The sequence below is a fragment of the Danio rerio genome, chromosome 19, assembly GCF_049306965.1.
Source record: "Danio rerio strain Tuebingen ecotype United States chromosome 19, GRCz12tu, whole genome shotgun sequence".
NCBI lineage: Eukaryota > Metazoa > Chordata > Actinopteri > Cypriniformes > Danionidae > Danio > Danio rerio.
The window spans coordinates 2,581,814-2,588,650 of record NC_133194.1 but is presented as its reverse complement, the minus strand read 5'-3'; the positions used below and the strand labels follow the sequence as shown (position 1 = coordinate 2,588,650).

The 6,837-nt window shown below is 39.2% G+C and overlaps 1 long non-coding RNA gene across 1 annotated transcript in view; it reads left to right on the top strand.

Annotated features, from left to right (window-relative positions):
- LOC141378963 (uncharacterized) overlaps positions 1-6,837 on the top strand; it is a 96,491-nt gene continuing 89,654 nt past the window's right edge. Inside the window, exon 1 of the long non-coding RNA XR_012394803.1 lies at positions 1-378. This is a non-coding gene — a long non-coding RNA (uncharacterized lncRNA). The remainder of the gene's footprint in view (positions 379-6,837) is intronic.

The window sequence follows — 6,837 nt, the reverse complement described above, 5'->3', positions numbered from 1 at the left end:
ACATCGCGTCAAACTCAAACATAACCTGCTATAATCATGGACATTATCCACAGTTTATACAGTAAACAGACGCATATTTATTTATGAAGTACTTCAAGTTTGTGTCTGACAACAAAAGGACAAATGGAAGAAAATATTAGTTCACCTTTGATGTGTGCTTTAGCCTAAACGGTTCTCTATGTAAATACTTCAGAAGAAGATCGTCGTGTCAGAGTGTTATGCAGTCCTTGCTCGGAGTATTTGACTAATCAATTAATTAATTATTTTAAAATGGCAACTTGTTTTGTTAACATGACACATTGTAAAGAACAGCAAAAAGACTTTTATTCAAAGAGGAAGCAGCGAGTTGTATTGGATCTGACTGAAGCATCACTGACTGTAAGTAAACACTTCATAATTCTTTGTTAATTATGGTTGTTTATGGATAATATTTTCTATATTCTAGTTAGCCAGTCTTAATAATGACCTCTTGATGAACTGCTCTTTAGAAATGTGTACATTTATACACAAGTGTAAACATATTGTTGGGAAGAATTAAACTTAATTAACGTTATAAGAGAACATATATATATATATATATATATATATATATATATATATATATATATATATATATATATATATATATATATATATATATATAATTATTATTATTATTATTATTATTATTATTATTATTTATTATTATTTTTTAATTATTTTTTTTAAGCTTGTAATTTGGGTAAAACGGTAAAGTAAAAATTGCCAGTATAGATAGATAGATAGATAATAGATAGATAGATAGATAGATAGATAGATAGATAGATAGATAGATAGATAGATAGATAGATAGATAGATAGATAGATAGATAGATAGATAGATAGATATTTGATGGGGGTTAACACAAGATAAAGTCGACAGAAATCTGCATTTCAATGACCCTGCTGATGTTTGTCAGTAAAACATTCTGACTTTATGAAAATTAGTCTAACTTTGAATGAACTAGCTGATTTAATTTGTTTAATCCTGGAAATGCATGCATCACATTTAGGTCTGCACAATATATTGTTTCAGCATCAGTATTGCAATGTGATAATCTGCAATAGACATAATAATAATAATAATAATAGATAATTATTTTTATTTTTATCCTTTATACACTGTACTTGAATACTGTTAGACCCAGGAAATGATGTTATGCATGAAAATACAACATGTGCAAATACAGAAATGCACTGCAAATAGCACAGACCCAAACGTCAGGGACTTAAACATGTTTATAGATAGTTTATTAGATTTTTTTGGAGATGCAAATAGTAAACAGCAGTGCATTAATTATTGACTGAACATGTGCATGAAAATACTCAACACATGCAAATGCAGAATGCACTGCAAATAGCACAGACCGCAACGAATATGTGTCGGGAAATTTATAGATTGTTTGTAAGATTTTACGGAGATGCACTCTCACTACAGTCATCCCAATCGATCTAACGATATAAATTCTTTCTAAATAGAGATATTTAGTCATCTGGTGAAATTATTTTCATATTGCAATATACACTCAACGGCCACTTTATTAGGTACACTTTACTGGTACTATGTTGGGCCCTCTTCTGCCTTCAGAACTGCCTTACGCCCCATTCACACCGAAGGCGTGTCTGAAGTTGGGGCTGAAGCGATCGTCTTAGAAGCGTCAGCCAATGAAATTCAGTCAGCAATAGGCCACTGTCTAGCTGGTGTATTTGCATACAGCGATCTGATTGGCTAACGCTTCCGTCGGCGCTTGAAAAGTTGAGCTAGTCCCAACTTCTGCAGCGAGCAACGCCTCTGAAGCGGCGCCGACTGATCCACAATGCAGTTCGGCAATGCTTGACGTCACCCGTTCAAAGTCAATGGGAAGCGTTAATGCTGACGGCCCGTGTGAATGGGGCGTTAATCCTTCATGGTGTAGACTGAACAATCTACTGGAAATATTCCTTAGAGATTTTGCTCCATGTTGACATGATGGCATCACACAGTTGCTGCAGATTTGTCGGCTGCACATCCATGATGCCGCTCACTGGATATTTCCTTTTTGTTGGACCATTCTCTGTAAACCCTACAGATGGTTGTGCGTGAAAATCCCAGTAGATCAGCAGTTTCTGAAATACTCAGAGCAGCCCGTCTGGCACCAACAACCATGCCACGTTCAAAGTCACTTAAATCCCCTTTCTTCCCCATTCTGTTCGCTTTGAAATGCATCAGATTGTCTTAACCATGTCTGCATGCTTAAATGCATTGAGTTGCTGCCACGTGATTGGCTGATTAGAAGTTTACGTTAACGAGCAGTTGGACGGGTGTACCTAATAAAGTGGCCGTTGAGTGTATATCGCAAAATAAAAACATATCGCAATGCTAGAGTTTTCCAATATTGTGCAGCCCTAATCCCAATTAAATTCTGTCATTACTGCTCATTTCTTTATAACAAATAATTTATAAAAAAAACTTTACAAATTAGTGCTAAAAGCCATGGGTATGCGATAAATTCCCAGGGAATGTGTGAATAAATTTCAAGACTTGCTTTAATTGTGATGTTACATTGTAAATAGCTTAAGATAAAGGCATCTGCTAAATGTTTAACGCAGTCTTCACATGCCAAACTGAGCAAGTTTAAGTCAGATTTAGTTTTATTAAAAATCAACCACTGAGACATAAGTGAAGTAACACCCATGACTGAAACAAGAGCGCATAAAGCACTGAGTCACATACTGACCTGTTTCACTAAGACATAAGAAAGCCAAATCCCCTCGGACTTCCTCTGTTTCTTTTCTGGATGAGATCCCTGCTGGAAGCCGGAGTTATGAGCATGCTTTTGCCCCGCTTTATTCCCCTGAATAGCTGGAATGCACACAAGGTCAGATCTGTCCACTGGAAACTTTTAAAAGTGAAATATTTTAATTAGAACAGACCCTGAAACTAGCCCACGGCATGTCCGTTTAAGTGTTTTCACCACACTCGCCAGGAAAATCTGATGGTTTGGATCCGACGCAAGCTTTTTGTTCTTGGTTGACAAACACAGCGCATTGTTCTGGAGGTCCAGGGTTTGGTTTAGTGTTCACAGATTCAGCAGGAATTAGCATAATTGCGGTGTGGATGTTTAACGCATCTGGACAGTGTTTAAGATGGATTTGTATTGCGGGAGAGTTCAAAAAAGTGGTTTCAGTGTGGATGATGAGTAGAAATGGGGCATTGACATTTCTCAGTCCCTTCTTACAACTGTCTTATCAATAAAAAGTGACAGATTGGACCAAAATAAAACAATTCTTTGTTGTAAAAGCACAGTTTGTAAATTTGTCCACTAGAGGGAGCGTATTCACAACAAACAAAGGCGTATTTTAATGACGACATGAGTGAGTGTGAAATAATGAGAGTTTTGGTCCTACAGTACTCCTGCAGACATCATGTTGATGGATGATTAAACTATGCAGCAATTAATGTGATGGTCGTATGAAACGGAGTAAGATTAAAAGCAATGGAAGTTTAATGAGAGAACTTTGAGGAAATTGATAATGAAAGACGAGCTCAATGCAGCAAGAAAGCAGCGGAGCTTTATTATGCCGTTATTCTGTTGAACACTAAATCAGGTAAATTAATGTTGGAAAGATGTAACCATTGACTTTTTATCTACTATAGAAGTTAATAGTTGCATGTTTCCAACATCATTCAATACATCTTATTTTGTTCACAGATTCAGCAGGAATTGGCATAATTCCGGTGTGTACGTTTAATGCATCAGGACTGCGTTAAAGATGAAGTTGCATTGGATTTGCAGTTTTCTGCAGCGGTTTAAAGTGCCGAATGTTTCAGTGGGGATGATGTGAGTATATAAAGTGACAGAATGGCTTAAAATAAAACACTTCTTTGTTGTAAAGACCAGCTTAAGAGGCATAGTTTATCAATTTTTCCACTAGAGGGCGCGTATTCACAACAAACAAAGGTGTATTTTAGGGGTGTAAAAATTAATTGACTCTTTGGTGCACCGCGATGCAGACGCGGACAATTCGGTATCGGTTCAGTAATAATCATAACCGGTTATTATGTACTGACATCATTTATACATACATTAGGTGAGCGCGGGTATTTACAACACTCCTGACGCCAACTGTGCACAATTTTACTATGTGTGTGTGTGATTTCTGTACAGTCTTTTACTGACAATTACAGCAGAAGCCCCTATTTCTCTGCAAATGAGGGAATGAAAGTACTCCATTTCTCTCTCTCTCTCGCACTATGGCCCATTTCACCTGCTGGTGTGACTTTCTCTCGGCTGCTGGCGTGACTTTTCCTGCCCTCTCTTTTCCTCTCGGCTGTATGCATTCCCGCCGCTGTACCTGTGCATTGTCCCAGGACCCGATCAGATTTCATGCGGCGCGGGAATACATTTCTGAATAAAGCGAGGGAGTAACTCTGGTGTAATTTTAACTGGAGTGGGCGGTCTTACAATATCGCGAGCGAGCAAGTGCGTGCGTGCGTGGCGTGTGTGTGTGTGCGTGTTTTTGTGACATATCAGGACACAAATCTGTATAATGACATATGACACAGGTATTTCAAAAAGGAGGTGAAATATAAGGCAATTGGTGACGTCCTCGTTTCTCAAAATGTTTAATCAGAGAGTAAAGCTGCACACAGTCTCCTGTGATGGTTGGGTTTAGGGGTAGGGTGGGGTGAGGGCAATATAATATACAGTTTGGACAGTATAAAATTAACGGAAACCTACTGTATGTAATGTCCCCACTTTTCACATAAACAAACATGTGTGCGCATGCGTGTGTGTTTGGTGCTGTCTGTGTTTGTGTATGTGTGTGAATGAGAGACATTGTGGTGCTGTGTGTCCGTGTGTGTGTGTGTGTTTATACAGACAGCTTGTTATAGCCACCCCCCAAATTGCAACACTGTGTATGGAAAGCAAGGTCAATGCACCGAGATATCGAAATAAACCGAATCGATGGCATGATAATCGTAACCGAACCATAAGACCTGTATAGGTTCACACCTCTAGTGTATTTTGAGTATGACATGATTGAGTATGAAATTATGGGAGTGTTGGTCCTACAAGTCCTACAGTACTCCTGCAGACATCATGTTGATGGATGAGTAAATTATTCAGCGACTAATATGATGAAACGGAGTAAGATTAAAAGCAATAGAAACCTAATGAGAGAAACGTTGAAGAAATTAATGAAAGACGAGCTCAATGCAGCAAGAAAGCAGCGGAGCTTTTATTATGCCGTTATTCTGTTGAACACTAAAGCAGATATATTGAATAATGTTGGGAAGATGTAACCATTGACTTTGATCATTTTTGTTTTAACTTCTATAGAAGTTAATAGTTGCTATGTTTTCAACATTATTCGATATATCTTATTTCGTTCTGCTTGGTGTGTTTGTTCTTAAATCTCCCCTTAAACTCCTAAATTGCTGCAAGAACAAAATGCATTGTGATCGCCTGCTTGTGTGTGTGCTAAAACAGCCGCATTGTGAGAAACTGAAGCAGCGCAGGACGTCAGGGGAGGTTAACGTTTCAGTCTTTTTTTTTTTCTGAAGGATCTGCTTAATGCATCTTTGTCAGGCTCTCCTGGAGGGGGTCTGTGGGGGGTAAATGCAGACCACCGTCCCCCTGGGGGGTAATTAGCCTTCAGTGACACCTCCAAACATTCGGCTGCCCCCCTCCAGGGCAAGCTTCAAGGCTTCATTAAGCCTCGTTGACTGGTGTCACCCTGACTGAAATGCTAAACAGATACACACGTGTAGAAAGTTCATCATGACCGTACGGCTCTTGCTGCTTTTTAGTCGCTTTGCATGCGTTGTGTCAAGGCTTTGAGAAAAGAGATATGTGAAGAGCATTACTAAAAACCTTCCAAGAAGTGAACGTACTCCAGAATACGTTATCATTTATTTATTTATGATCATTATGGCTCATTTTGGGATTTAAAGTGAGTCAATATTTAAGTTGAACATGTTAATAGCTGGGGTGAAATGGTGGCTCAGTGGTTAGCATTGTGGCCTCACAGCAAGAAGGTCACTGGTTCGAGCCTCAGCTGGGTCTGTTGGCATTTTTTTGTGTGGAGTTTGTATGTTCTCCCCGTGTTGGCGTGGGTTTCCTCCGGGTGCTCTGGTTTCCCCCACAGTCCAAACACATGTGCTATAGGGGAATTGAATAAACTAAATTGGCCGACTGTGTGTATGTGTGAGAATGAGGTCCCCACTAGTTTGTTTTAGTTTTAAAATGGCGTTTTAGATCAAAAACGATCTGCATCCACACTAGCGTTTCACCTTTGTTTCTGAACTTATCTCCGTCCACACTACGCCACCAAAAACGTATCTCACGTGACCATTGGCGCACTCTGGGCATGCGCGTTCTAGTATAAACAGGAAGCATGTGTCTCGCTCGGTGTTTGGTTATTGTTAGTCAACAAACACCGGTTGAACAATGAACGTGATGGCAAAGAAAGCAAGAGAGGTATTATTGTGGACAGACGACGAGGTCGAGTTGTTACTAAACGTAACAAATGAATAACTGCACAATGTTATTCGCCCTAAAACAGACAATAGTGCAAACAACGCTCCCATTTCTGTGTCCATGTTGTTGTTTACAGTGAAGGCTGGTCTGCTAACGGTAGCGTTAAAGCCATGTGTTATAGTCATGTGATAGGGGCTTGACCAATAAGGGATATGCAAAAGCCCCAATCAGGTAGCGAATCTCAGTAGCTCCGCCTCCGTTTTCAGATGTCTCCGTTTTCCCGCATTCACACTGAGACGGAGCAGCAGCATTTCAGAATGAAAACGGCCTCACCAGTAAAGAGATTTTCTGAATA